The sequence below is a fragment of the Bombyx mandarina genome, chromosome 12 (genome assembly GCF_030267445.1).
Source record: "Bombyx mandarina strain Sakado chromosome 12, ASM3026744v2".
In the NCBI taxonomy this organism is placed as follows: Eukaryota; Metazoa; Arthropoda; class Insecta; order Lepidoptera; family Bombycidae; genus Bombyx; species Bombyx mandarina.
In genome coordinates this window covers 4,553,466-4,569,232 of record NC_143219.1, presented here as the reverse complement: position 1 = coordinate 4,569,232, position 15,767 = coordinate 4,553,466, and positions in this window count along the sequence as shown.

The following is a 15,767-nucleotide window of genomic DNA, read 5'->3' as shown; positions in this document are numbered from 1 at the left end:
GGGGGTTCGCCCCGAGGCCCGCTCCGTGGCCCCGTAAGGGGGTACGACGACCCCCGCGTACGTAGCAGCCCATGGCACCTGCGTTAAGTCACAGATTACTGTTAAGTGTACCTGATATATATACGATGTATTTATCTATCCTGAATTATTTTTTCGCCAGGTTAAAGAAAATGATTCTTCTATCAATATTTTATGACCAAATGTTTGGACAGCTTTATTCGATTATGGATGGATAGAGAGGTGATTTGAAAGACAAATATAATTTTTGTAATAAATTATATGTAAGATATTTATCTCATAGGTTGTTCAAGTTCAGAGATCTATTTACTATAACTAGACAAACCTAATTAAAACGTCTTTGATGAAACAAAAAAACAAAATTTAGTTTCTTCATTCTTATATTATGTAAGTTTGGACTGTCATTCAAAATTCTACTCACTTTCATATAAAAAATACAACAGAGGTTCTCTTTAGTAGTATTTATTATACGTAGATGATTCAATTCACAAGCATCCCGCTTTCAGTGTTATTAAGTTACTATGTATGAAGGTAGAGAGCCGGTTGATGTACAAAAGATTTCTATAGCGTTTTTTTTTTCTCTCGCCTTTTACGAGAAACATAACAAGCTGTACAGTCAATTGTATTGTAAGTCGTTTCCTATTATTACTTTGTAATTCAATTTCATTCGATCAACATTGGTCAGACGCGATAAAGGTTTTTTTTTGTTTTATATTGCTTAGATGGGTGGACGAGCTCACAGCCCACCTGGTGTTAAGTGGTTACTGGAGCCCATAGACATCTACAACGTAAATGCACCACCCACCTTGAGATATAAGTTCTAAGGTCTCAGTGTAGTTACAACGGCTGTCCCACCCTTCAAACCGAAACGCATTACTGCTTCACGGCAGAAATAGGCGGGGTGGTGGTACCTACCAGCGCGGACTCACAAGAGGTCCTACCACCAGTAAAGTGGTTTCGTGGAATCGATGGGTTTTTTTTTTATTGCTTAGATGGGTGGACGAGCTCATAACCCACCTGGTGCTAAGTAGTTACTGGAGCCCATAGAAATCTACAGCGTTAATACGCCACCCACCTTGAGATATAAGTTCTAAGGTCTCAAGTATAGTTACAACGGCTGCCCCACCCTTCAAACCGAAACGCGGTACTGCTTCACGGCAGAAATAAGCGGGGTGGTGGTACCTACCCGCGCGGACTCACAAGAGGTCCTACCACCAGTAATTACGCAAATTATAATTTTGCGGGTTTGATTATTATTACACGATGTTATTCCTTCACCGTGGAAGTCAATCGTGAACATTTGTTAAGTACGTATTTCATTAGAAAAATTGGTACCCGCCTGCGAGATTCGAACACCGGTGCACCGCTCAACACGAATGCACCGGACGTCTTATCCTTTAGGCCACGATGACTTTGGTCGGTTTTTTGGTCGGTAGTCGGTTTTACGGGGCGAGTCTCGCCTTGCGCGCATTTCTGCCAAGCACTGCTCTCGTTAGGGTGGGTTATTGTTGGCAAATTCTCTCAGGTTGAGAGTCACCGTAAGCTCACCTACCCGTCCGCACGTAGCTAGAATAGCTCCTTAGACTACCAGAGAATAAGAAGGGAAGAAAATAATATATTTAAAACGCACCAATCTGGTCATCACATATCACATCTGGTCCTACCTGTTAATATTGTAACAAAATGTAAATGATTACTAGCGCCATCTGTCATCATCTGTCTGTATATAACTTTGACAATAAATAGTCAGTCTATCCTCAACCGCCATTTTATTAGGTTATGGGCCCATAAAATCGCAGAAAATCATAAAGTCACAGTATTGAGTCGTTTTAACAAGGATTTTGCAGTAAAGCAATTGTTAAAAGACAGTATTCAGTGAGATTTAGTTGTGAACTGGACTGATCGTATTAATTATCGCAGTGTATTTGTGGAGAAATTGTTCGTCAAAATGGCTACCAACTACCTTATCAATGTACCGAAACTAAAAGGACGCGATAATTATTCAGAGTGGTGTTTCGCTGCAGAACATTTTTTAGTTCTCGAAGGCATGAAGCATTGCATCAAGCCAGAACCGGGAAAAGAAATAGCAAGCGCGGATGACGAAAAAACTAAAGCCAAATTGATCATGACCATCGACTCGTCGTTGTATGTACATGTCAAAACCGTTAAATCGTCGAAAGAATTGTGGGATAAACTAAAGCAATTATTTGATGATAGTGGCTTTTCACGAAGAATAAGTCTATTGAGAAATTTAATTTCAATCCGGCGAGATAATTGCAGTTCGATGACGTCATACGTGACGCAGATAATCGATACAGCGCAGAAATTAAGTGGAACGGGATTTGAAATAAACGAGGAATGGGTGGGATCATTGCTGTTGGCGGGGCTGCCAGAAAAGTTTGCCCCAATGATCATGGCAATAGAGCATTCCGGGATTGCCATAAACTCTGACGTAATTAAAACAAAATTACTTGATATGAGTTCCGAGATCGGTGACCATGATCCGGAAGTTGCACTATGGTCGAAACCAAAAACGAGGGTAGATCAAAATTTCAATACAAAAGGCGAGAAACGAACAGCAAATTATACGTTAAATGTAAAAAAAAAGGTTATAAAATGCTATAAATGTAAGCAAAGTGGTCATTATAAAAATCAGTGTCCGAGTTTAGAAGCCGAAAAAAGAAAACAATCCAACGCCTTTAGTGCTATTTTCTTAAGTGGAAATTTCAACTGCGATAGTTGGTACATAGATAGCGGGGCCAGCAAACACATGACAGCAAAGAAAGAATACGTTGAGAGTCCATCATTTGAACATGAAATCAAAGAAATAATTGTGGCGAACAAAACATCCGTCCCGGTAGTGTGTTCTGGTGATGTAAACATAATCACAGTTGTGAATGGTGTAGAATATGACATCACAGTTTCAAATGTATTGTGCATACCGAGTTTAACAACAAACTTGCTTTCAGTGAGTCAGTTAATTGAGAATGGCAATAAGGTAATCTTTAAAGAGAAATTTTGCTATATTTACAATCAACAGAGAACTCTAGTTGGAAAGGCAGAATTAGTAGATGGTGTATACAGATTATATACTAAGAAATCAGAACAGTTATTCGCAGCCACAGCTAAAGTGTCGAGTGAAACTTGGCATCGACGATTAGGGCATATCAACAGTACCAGCTTGAACAAAATGAAGAATGGAGCTACGACAGGAATTTCATACACAAATAAAGCTGATGTTGACAAATCTAAGTGTACTGTTTGCTGTAAGGGGAAGCAGGCTAGACTACCTTTTCAGCCTAGTTCAACTAATACCCAAGATATTTTAGAATTGATACACTCAGATGTGTGTGGTCCGATGGAAAATGTGTCCATTGGAGGTTCCAGATACTATGTCTTATTTGTGGATGACTACAGCAGAATGGTTTTTGTATACTTCATGAAAACAAAGTCAGAGGTATTTAAGTTTTTCAAAGAATTCCAGTCACTTGTAGAAAAACAGACAGATCGGAAAATTAAAATTCTAAGAACAGACAATGGCGGTGAGTACTGCAGTCAATACTTTGAAAGATATCTAAAACAACACGGAATAATTCACCAGAAAAGTAATGCTTACACACCACATCAAAATGGTGTGTGTGAAAGGATGAATAGGTCATTAGTTGAAAAGGCTAGATGTCTAATTTTTGATGCTGGTTTACATAAAAAGTTTTGGGCAGAAGCCATAAATACCTCTGTATACTTAAGGAATCGATCAGTTGTTACTGGATTAAACAACATGACTCCATATGAAGCCTGGACAAAGAAAAAACCTGACTTAAGTCATATACGTATTTTTGGAAGTAAGGTTATGATGCACATAACAAAAGAAAAGCGCTTAAAATGGGATATGAAGGCTAAAGAACTTATTTTGGTAGGCTATGCAGACAATGTAAAAGGCTATAGGGTTTATAACCCAGAAAATAACTCTGTCACAACTAGCAGAGACATTATAATAATGGAGAAAACCGAAAATACAATTGAAATTCCTATTGAGTGCAAGGCTCCAGCGGAGGAACAGAGAGAAGGAGACGAAAGTAGAACTACAGAAAGTACAGACATTGAATGTGACGATAATGATATCACATATATTCCAGAAGCTTCTTCAGTAAGTGACTCATATGACAGTTTTTCTGAAACAGCATCAGAACCAGAACCTTCATTATTAGACTTGAATCAGGATATTCCAAACAAGCGAGTGAGAAAAATACCTGATAGATTTAGCTATAGCCACTTATGTATTGCAGAATCAGATGATCAAAATATAATGGATATTTCACTCAAGGAAGCTTTAAATGGACCTGAAAATAAATTTTGGAGATCAAGCATGGAGGAGGAATTAGAATCATTTAAGAAAAATGATGCATGGGAACTTGTGGATAAGCCTCGTGACTCTACAGTAGTGCAGTGCAAATGGGTATTTAAAAAGAAGTATGATAGTGTCGGTAATGTGCGTTATCGTGCTAGATTAGTGGCAAAAGGCTTTTCACAGAAAGCTGGCATAGACTATCATGAAACTTTTTCAACTGTGCTACGTTATACTACTTTAAGATTGTTATTTTCTATAGCAGTAAAACTAGGTTTAGATATACGTCATCTTGATGTCACTACAGCCTTTCTAAATGGTTTTTTGAATGAATCTGTGTATATGCAAAAACCTGTCCTTTATAGAGATTGTAATGATAATGATGACAAAGTATTAAAACTTAAACGTGCCATCTATGGACTTAAGCAATCATCTCGTGCTTGGTATCAGAGAGTTAATGATTACTTAGAGTCTTTAGGATATTTAAAATCTAAGTATGAACCGTGTTTGTTTACGAAGTCTGAAGGAAATGCTAAAGTTATAATAGCATTGTTTGTTGATGATTTTTTTGTTTTTTCTAACTGTAAAATGGCAACTAATCAGTTAATACAAGATTTGAGTAGTAAATTTAAAATTAAAGATTTGGGTCAAATAAAGCAATGTTTAGGCTTAAGAGTGAATATGTATAAAAATGTTATAACTGTTGATCAAGAACAGTATATAGGAAGCTTGTTAAAAAAGTTTAACATGTCACATTGTAAAACTATAGAAACTCCTATGGAGATTAATTTAAGATTGGAAAAATCTGAGAATAGTTTATGTAATAAAAATATTCCATATAGACAATTGATAGGTAACTTAATGTAATTAGCTGTGTTAACCAGACCAGACATAGCTTACAGTGTATGTTATTTGAGCCAGTTTAATAATTCATATGATGAAACTCATTGGAAACATTTAAAAAGAATTTTAAAATATTTAAAAGGTACTAAAAATTATGGTCTTGTTTTTTCTAAGGATAATTCTTATGTAGAAGGATATGTTGATGCAGATTGGGGTTCAGATTCAAATGATAGAAAATCTTTTTCTGGTTTTTGTTTTAAATTGTCTGGTACAGTTATTTCTTTTGAATGTAGGAAACAAAGAAATGTAGCTCTGTCCTCAACAGAAGCAGAGTATATTTCCATGTCAGAAGCCAGTAAAGAGGCTATCTATTTAAAAAGATTATTGTTTGAAATTTTAGGCAATTCAGAAACAATTACATTATATAATGATTGTCAAAGCGCACAAAAACTTATTTTGAACCCAGTATACCATAGAAGGTCTAAACATATAGACATAAGATACCATTTTGTGAGAGAAGCAGTTGCAAACAAGTTTATTAAAGTTGATTATTTAGAAACTGCTGAAATGCCAGCAGATATTTTTACAAAAAGTTTGGGGTCTTTAAAGCATGAATATTTCACAAAAAAGCTTGGTATATTACCTGTTACGAAGTATTTATGATTTTGTTAAGCGGAGGTGTTAATATTGTAACAAAATGTAAATGATTACTAGCGCCATCTGTCATCATCTGTCTGTATATAACTTTGACAATAAATAGTCAGTCTATCCTCAACCGCCATTTTATTACTACCACCAGTAATTACGCAAATTAAAATTTGCAGGTTTAATTTTTTTTACACGATTGTTTAGTGTTCGCACGTCATGAGATTTGTCTGTTTATTAGAACACAAAATCTAACTACGATTTATTGCTTTTTTTGTCACTGGACTGCTTATTTCGTGGTGATATTCAGAAATTATTTGAATGCTGTTTGCATTCGGTGTTTGTGAGTTTGATGGCATATTTCATAACCCAGGGGGCAACAGTATCGTGCGGCCAGGACTCAGCCGTTTCCGCCCTGGCACCTCGTATTCCGTAGATATTATTATATAGAATATCGTGGTGTACTTTACGAAGTGTTTTTGTAATTTATTGTTTGTTATGAGGATTAAAAATTAACTTGAATAGCTGTTCATGTTCTTAATACTTAGGTATTCTATTGGTAACAATTAATATGTCATCAATGGCCTTTATGATGTTGTGTTGGCAAAAGGTGGTCAAGTTACTTTTTTTGGGGTGCGAAAAAATGGCAAATCACGTCATGCAATATCGCGAAATCAAAATCCGCGTGAACTCAATAACAAATCGCGTTTCAAATCCCGTAAATACAGGATGCTACGTTGTTAGACCCATAGACACAGAGCGTTTCCCGTTGCAGCTTATATAAATGAATATAACACTAATTTCGCTTCAAAATATTAATATTTAAGGCGCTCTTAAGAGCGTTTTATTTGTGACAAATAGCGTACGTAACAAGACTTTATACTGAAGGCAATTTTACTTCGAAAACGCTGAAATCTTCGCTTTTCAATATTTTATTTATACATAACATACATACCTATAATATAAGCATATACATAATATTGGAATCGTTTAAGAGGTGGAGTTCGATAGTCATAAAATTTTACGCAAATTGTTATGGGATGTTACACGAAGGTACAGATTACATCGTTTTTGAACTTTCATACGTATTCTGACTAACGGCATCTATACGTCTCGCTAAATCATACAGACAGACAGACATTTTACAAAAAAATAACGACATACCGTTAATTGCCGTTAGTTGCAGGGAACAACTTGTTATTAAAACTTTAGTCAATGTAAAATCTAAGGTTTCCAATGTAGTCAGTGGATGTGATCTGCAGCGATGCGTTTTGGAAACGATTGTTGATTCAGTCGTAGGAAGCGGATGTTGTGTTGTTTACATCTCTGACTTGATGATGATGCCGTTGACAGTCGACAGGTGGTAGCTTTTGACACTTGAACACAGGTTATAAACTTTTTTGGTCGCGGAAAATTTCTTAAAAATTTACGCATCCAATTACTAGTATGGCGATGATGACAATAATATTATCGTTACACAGCGATACTTTCTATTACGTAAATAGGCGAACGAGTGCATGGTCTACTTGGTGTTAAGTGATTACCGAACCCATAGACGTTTGAAAGTGAATATCGGCACTCGCCTTGACATATGAGCTTTTTTTATTGCTTTAATAGGCAGACGTACATACGGCCCACCTAATGGTGAGCAGTTACCGTCGCTCATGGATGTCTACAATGCTAGAGGCCGAATCAAGCTGCTGCCTACCGTTTTTTCTAATGGTACACGGCTACCCGCTAATTAGCGCGCTGGCCGAAGATGGTAAAACTACCTTCAGACAATAAGTCAAAATCGATTGCATAACGCCTGTCCCACCTATCAAATCAGAACGCATGTCTGCAGCAGAAATATGCAGGAATATCGGATCTGACTGTAAGGGTTTACCACCACCAGCAATTCCCAATATGTTAGTAATAACACTCTATTAATACTGTTGTCTATAACAATATTATTAAGAACTACTAGAACATATTTATCTGTAGCAACTGAGATTATCTGAAACTTGGAGCAGTTGTCAGACTTTCGGCTAATAAGGTTACAGAATTCAATTTCTCGCTCCTAAGAGTATTTGTTTTGGACTTGAAAGTTTTATTATCATTTTATTATCTGATAATCGTGAACGATGTAAATACCGTAGGGATTTATATTTGTTTTTTTTTTAATATAAGAATAGACAGACATTAAAATAAAATTTGGAAATTAGATTTTCGACGATGATAGTGTTGGGAATTGGAGTACTAATGCCGTGCCTAATTTGATAAGCATCGGTATTTATAATTTCAGTATCTATAAGCAGTACTTTTTAGAAAATGCTGAGGCTTCGTTGTGTTGTTTCAAAAACGTTAGAATGCGAAAATTAAAGCTGAATGGGTAGCGCGACACGATAACCCACATATCATTGTCGCCGCCATTTACCCCCCTCACCGGCCCTGCTTATGCAAAGGCCAATAGCGTCCTAGATATGTTCCTACAGCTCCTTCCCAATAATGTTGACAGGTATTGGTAGCAGAAATCAAAGCACAGGTATGCCTTAAGCCGAGTTCAGATCCGGTGGCCATCTCAAGCAGTAGTTTTTCGAGAAAAAAAGAAAACTTTCTAATGCATTTTCGTAACCACAAATGAGAGTTTTTTTGACTAAACTTTAAAAACATATCCTACGATTTTAATTAAAAAAACACTCCTATATTGGTTCTTTATAGTTAAATAATAACAATTAGCACATGTACAATATTTTTTACAAAACAGAGACTGATTTCGGAATCCTAAATCAGAAAATTGCGAAACTTTTTACAAAAATAATAATTACAAAAAGGCATTTTTTGTGGACACAAGAATATATATAAGTGGATTGCTAATAACAACCACCGTAGCTTAAAATCTTAAACCTTTTTAGAGTAAACTAGTGCTTCAAAACTTGAGGATCTGGATGCACGTATTTTTCTCGTTTTCTTTTTAGTTTTGTGGCACCTCGTTCGCAGAATATATTAAAACCTCCGCGAAGTCATAAATTATTGTCTACTTTTACTCTCTTTTTTAGCTTCTCTACGATTCCTACACATGATCTTTTTGGCGGGAACGCGAGGAGCGAGGTTGTTTGAACTGTTTTATTTTGTTAATTGATTATTTCTTCCAGTTGTAATTGTTTAGCATCTCTGAGCATACTAAAATTTGAGAAAATGAAATAAAGCCGCTGAATGTAGCTTCTCGGGTTTTCAAAAAAAGTCTCAGTAACAAACTATCATTTTACTGAGAGTCCATTTCATCCCATCTAATCTCATACCATTTAATTCCATTCCAATTGATTAAAGTCTGAAATAAGTCAAATTCATCTCATTTCTCCGACCGATTTTTTTATATTTTTTATTACTTAGATGGGTGGACGAGCTCATAGCCCACCTGGTGTTAAGTGGTTACTGGTGCCCATAGACATCTACAACGTAAATGCGCCACCCACCTTGAGATATAAGTTCTAAGGTTTCAAGTATAGTTACAATGGCTGCCCCACCCTTCAAACCGAAACGCATTACTGCTTCACGGCAGAAATAGGCAGGGTGGTGGTACCTACCTGCGCGGACTCATAAGAGGTACCACCTCCTTAGGTAGGTACTCCTACCACCAGTAATTACGCAAATTATAATTTTTCGGGTTTGATTTTTATTACACGATGTTATTCTTTCACCGTAGAAGGCAATCGTGAACATTTGTTGAGTACGTATTTCATTAGAAAAATTGATACCCGCCTAGGATTCGAACACCGCTGTATCGCTCAACACGAATGCACCGGAAGTCTTATCCTTAAGGCCACGACGACTTTTATCCCTGACCGATTGTTTATTTGGATCAGTATCACAATTATTCATGATTATTGCTCGAAATCTCAAACACACTAGTATTACAGATGCATATCTTAATACTTGTCTTTCCTTTCTACTTTCTCCTGATTTTATAAGGAACTTAATTAAATATAAAAAAAAAACAACAAATCAATACAATATCCAGCATGTAACATAATCAAGTGAATATTTTTCTACCATAACAGATAAATCGATTTACTCACAAACGAAACACGTGCAGCGATCTCTGGAATTCAGCCGAAGCGGATAATGTCATAAAAAGTATCTTTTGTTCTGCGTTTGACATAAACACGGACAGAAGCGAATTGAACAGTACCTACAACATTGGTAAAACTTATCACGAAGTATTATATTAATGCTACTATTTGTTTCTCGTCTGTAGCGGCTTAATAATGAATTTGTGACTCGTTCGACAGAGGATAACCATGAAGAACAAACACAAATCGGCGTCTCAAGCCGAAACGTGAAAACAATTTACGTTACACGCTCGAGAAATCACTTTGAACAAAACAAAAAAAAAAACTTTCACGGACCGTACGTATGTATTGTGAATTCTCAAAGGTATTCGAGAAGTTAAGTCTGTGTTACTGTGTGATTAAATCGAAAAGTCCCGAATGTAGTTCCCTAAAAGTAAGTCTCTTTTAACTGTATTTTGCCAAATGAATAATGTGACTTTGCTTCTTTGTAATTTGATAAAACCGACAGTCGACATACATAACCAGTGTTGCTGTGTGTTCCTTTAAATTTGGTTGTACAAAACATTAGCATATTTTCAATAAACGGGACAAAGTAATCCTGGCTTACATTGTATTTTGTCCGTTTTTATTGTATGCTTGAAGTTGACTCTCAATTTATTTTCAAGGCCCCTGATAAGCTGTACACTGGTCGTGTTATTTATCGTTGTCCAATATAATTACATAATATTATACAGTTTGCATAAAACCCGTCTATAGTTTTCTAGTGCCGTTTTCTGAATAGGACTACCATGCTTACTGTTATTTCTGTCATATTTTTGGCATTAGCCCTGACATTGCCAATGAGTGATGGTAATTATTGAAGTGTCATCCGAGTGTCTTAGCAGAGTCCTTGAATACATCGGTTACATTGCACGGAAGGATGGTAGCAATCTCGAGAGGCTCATCGTGACCGGTTAGGTAGATGGGAGAAGACCTCGGGGGCGCAGCCCAATACGTTGGTCCGACCAGATCCGCACCGCTTTTGATTCCACATTTCACAACGCAATCCACCGCCACAGACAACAATAGATGGAGAAAGATCGTGCGTGCGATGGTGATACGAAAGGGTGGTCATGACCCTCAGCAATGAGGAATACGACGCAAGGAGGTTTTTTTAATTCCTTATATGATTGGACGAGCTCACAGCCCACCTGCCTATTTCTGCAGTGAAGCAGTAATGCGTTTCGGTTTAAAGAGTGGGGCAGCCGTTGTAACTATTATTTGAGACCTTAGAACTTACATCTCAAGGTGGGTAGCGCATTTACTTTGTAGATGTCTATGGGCTCCAGTAACCACTTAGCACCAGGTGGGCTGAGAGCTCGTCCACCCATCCAAACAATAAATTAAAAAAAAAACCTGATAAATGATAAAATATTAAATTACAATTCTATTTAAAAACAGTTAATCGTGAGAGAATTTTCTCAAATAGCAACAATAATCGAAGCAAACAAGGAATGTCTCGGAGACACAACTTCGGGCAGGTCCCTAGTTGGACGTTACTGCAGTCTGTTCACGTATTTCGTTGTTTGGCGTGTATGCTCTAACTACTGGATTATTGTACAAAGCTTATTTATACTAAGGTGATTTCGGATTAATTGAGCATTATTAAATTGGATTGGAGCTTACGTTGGGGAGGTAGATGCTTAGAAAAGTAACTACACAATAATCAGAGATGAATGGGATAAAATTAATTGTAAAATACTCATTTTTTAGGGATTAATACAAGTTTAAATTTACTTATTCAAACCTAGTTTGGTTGCTTTCAATAACTCTGACTTAATATATGTAAAGATTAAATTTAGATGAAAAGTTGCAAAAAAAAAAAACAAGTATCTCTTCCAGGGAAGTCTTAAGTTGAAATGTTCATAGATGAAAATATAAAAATCCATTAAAAAGCTTTTTTTATGTTATTTACGCATTAACGAGCTTACGGCTTACTCGGAATAAACTGAGTACCTTAGCCCATGGACATCACAACGTGAACACTGTAACCCATCCCGAGATATAGTCATAATCTCAGTTACATTGTATGACAGCTGTCCCACCTTTAAAATCGGATGGCATGATTACTTCGTGGCAGACATCAGCAGGATGGAGGTACCTTACCAGCGCAGGCTTATAGTTCACCCTAGGACCAGTAGTTAGAACTATATTAGGTATAACACCCACCAAACTCTATCATTTTTTTAAGAACGAATTATTAGGTACTTGTGGCCCGGAGGCCTTTCCAGATTCACCAGGATAGGTGGGTAAGCATGTGCTCAGCCAGGGGGGTCAAGCTCTGCTGCTCCTTCTACAGTCGCCTTGTACAACACCCACGGGCCTTCTAGAATTTTCACAGCGAGAAAGCAACTAAGTAAAGTGTAATTTGTTCCGTAAAATTTAAATAAGCACTCTTATTTACTCTTATAATATATTTTTAACTTTTAAGAAGAAATAAGCTCTCGAGCTCACAATGTACAAAGTTTAATCAGAAAGTCATTGTTGCAATATACTTTTAATTTCTATCTAATGAGTTTCATTGTTTAATCTAGAGCGTGGAATGAGAAAAGCAATTGTGCGAACGGAGATTTTAATCTCGACGATAAAAATGCAATGAAAGACGAGAAATAAAGTACCTTGAGGCGGAAATATAACAAATCGTCTTATCGATTAACCCTGTCAGTTCTCTCTAGGAATATCTTAAAAATTGTATTTTAATGTTGCAATCAATTTAATAATGATAATTATGATAAAATGTTGTAAATATTCATCTGAAACGACTGGTGAGAGGTTACCGAGTTGAATGTGATAAAATACATGAGAAATAATTTTAGCTGACAGGAATAAATAGATATATAATAATAATAAATAAATATTTACTAACCATCACGCCACGTTAACTGGTCCCGTGATAAGTTCGTAAAGAACTTGTGTTACAGATACCAGATAACGGAAATAAATGTAAGATTTTTATTATACACATACATATATTTAATATACATCCATAACCCCGGAAAAGACATTTATATTTATCATACAAATATCTTCCCTTGGCGGGATTCGAACCCACGACCCCCTTGTGTAGTGACCATGTCACTTACCACTACACCAGACGGCCGTTAATTATATGAATGTCGCCGCTGACTTTCAGGCAAGTAGTCTTAATTTTGTAACGGCTACTTGAGCAAAGCGGAAGGAAAATAGGTAGGATAATTGTTCTTTCCTACTCGTGGTCGCATAATACACCCTAAGGTTACATTTATAAGATGCAAATTTTTAAGTACTGATAATACAAACTATACACTGCTTTTTGGACGCCGTAAACTAGATGAAGTCTTATTGCTAATTGCATGAACAATTAGGTGTAAAAAAGTTGTTTTCCCGATGGATACTGCATTCGCTCTGTGAAGAGCAAAAAGCGGCTCGCGTTACTTGGTGCGTCAGAACTCTCGAAAGATTCCACGTAGGATCCTCAAATGCTGTATACAACATTGTATCAGGTGACGAATCCTGGATATACGCGTACGAACCCGAAACAAAAAACCAGTCACAAGTTTGGGTGTTCGAAAATGAGTTAAAGCCAACAAAAATTGTTCGTTCACGGAGTGTTGCACAAAAAATGGTGGCCACGCTTGTCTCCAAAACCGGCCATGTTACGACTATTCCTCTTGAGGGACAAAGAACGGTTAATGCAGAATGGTATGCTAGCATTTCTTTGCCACAGGTCGTTTCTGAACTCCGTAAAGAGAACTGCAACCGCCGCATCATCCTCCATCACGACAATGCGAGTTCTCACACCGCGCACAGAACAAAAGAGTTTTTAGAGCCAGAAAACATAGAATTATTAGACCATCCGCCGTACAGCCCCGACCTAAGCCCTAATGATTTCTATACTTTCCCTAAAACAAAGAATAAATTACGTGGACAGAGATTTTCATCACCTGAAGAAGCTGTGGACGCCTACCAAACGGCCATTTTGGAGACCTCAACTTCCGAATGGAATGGTTGCTTCAATGATTGGTTCCATCGTATGGAATAATGTGTCAAATTTCGCGGAGAATACTTCGAAAAGCAATAAATACATTTTTAAATAGTAATGTTGTGTCACTTCGTTAATTCCCGAAATTTTCAGTGCCGCCTATGTATCTCGCAGACTGGTACCAATTTTTGTTACGAAATATGTACATCTGTAACACAAGTTTTTTACGAACCTATCACGGGACCAGTTAACATACCTAACGCATGCTTAAAACTGTCGTTACTAATAGAATTATACTATGAATAAATCTATACTAATATATAAATCTACAGTGGTTTTACGGATGTTCCGTTGTAACTACTGAACCATGGATCCGATTGACTTGAAACTTGGTATCCATGTAAAAAATACATGTACTTAATGGATAGGCTAATATTTATATGAGTGTTGGAATTCCTACACCAGTTGCAGGGGCGTTAATGATTAGAATATTTATGGGGGTGAGGAATAATAATGTTAATTTTAAATGCCCAGCGAAGCGGACGGGTACAGCTAGTAGCTTATAATATCGTATAATAAAAATCAAACCCGCAAAAAATGTTCTTCGCGTAATTATGTTGCAGTTGAAACAAAGAATTCAAGCCTCAAAGCGGGTGGCGGTATTTACGTGGTGACATCTATAGATTCTAATAACCGCAAGCTTTCTAAATCATCGTTAGCATAACGAAAAAAAAAAATCGGTAATTATATATTTTTACAAAAGTAAAACGAGTTTAGTTTGAATATCGTAAAACTTTTATTATAATTGGGACCGGCAGATTAAAACGAGGAATCGTCGGCGGCATTAATTAATTTCGTAAGACGGACAATATCTCGAAATGTTAAAGAGGAAAAATTAAATCGCTATCTCGAAATATTTCATTGACATTATTACTTTTTATTTCTCGGAGCTTGAGTGAGAGATTTAATAGAATTTTATGAAAATAAATTTATTGTGACAGAGTGAGGTTAGCTCCGATCGGCGATTCAGCTAATCTTGTGGAAATGCAAAGTCGATTATTGTTCTAATTTTCAATTATTCTCCTTCATATCGATATTTTTGTACCAATAGATAGGCTCCATTGAAAATAACTAGAAATAAAAAATAACTAAGATAGCTGTTCGCTTATCACTTAGGGGTATAAAAAATAGATAATAAATAGCCGATTCTCAGACCTACTGAACATGCATATAAAATTTCATAAAAATCGGTCAAACCGTTTCGGAGGAGTATGGTAAATAGCATTGTGACACGAGAATTTTATTTAAAAGATTAGCTTATCACTCACTGGAACCTATAACCTCGTCGAATCACGCCGTATCACTTGGGAAGAAGGCTTAAGAGTGTGGATGGGTAAGGAAGAAAGTGATGATGAAAAACCGTAGCGAAGACCGTCACACATGAGGGTACCGTCCCGTTCGAGAAACAAGCAGAAGTGACAGATGTCAAGTAGCGAAGGCACCGTCAATTCTCGACCCGTGTTGTCATGGTAAAAGTAAAAAACCCACAGATTGGTTTCAAACAGTGGCGTAAGTTAAAAAACATATCTCTATTTTTACACGCTTTATATTAGCTTCACTTGTATGTATGTTTGTATGTTTATAACTGACTCCTTTAGACGCTATTTTGACCCACTTTAAACGACCAGATTTCATTCAATCTTTGTAGATTTATCGAGAACAGATGACAATTCAATATAAAAAAAAAAAAAAAAAAATTTGAAAAATTTAAATTTAACTAAAAACTGAAAAATACATAATAGATTAAAAACTAAAAACACTCTTTATATAAAATTCAACTAAAAAATAGAAAATAAATTTAAAT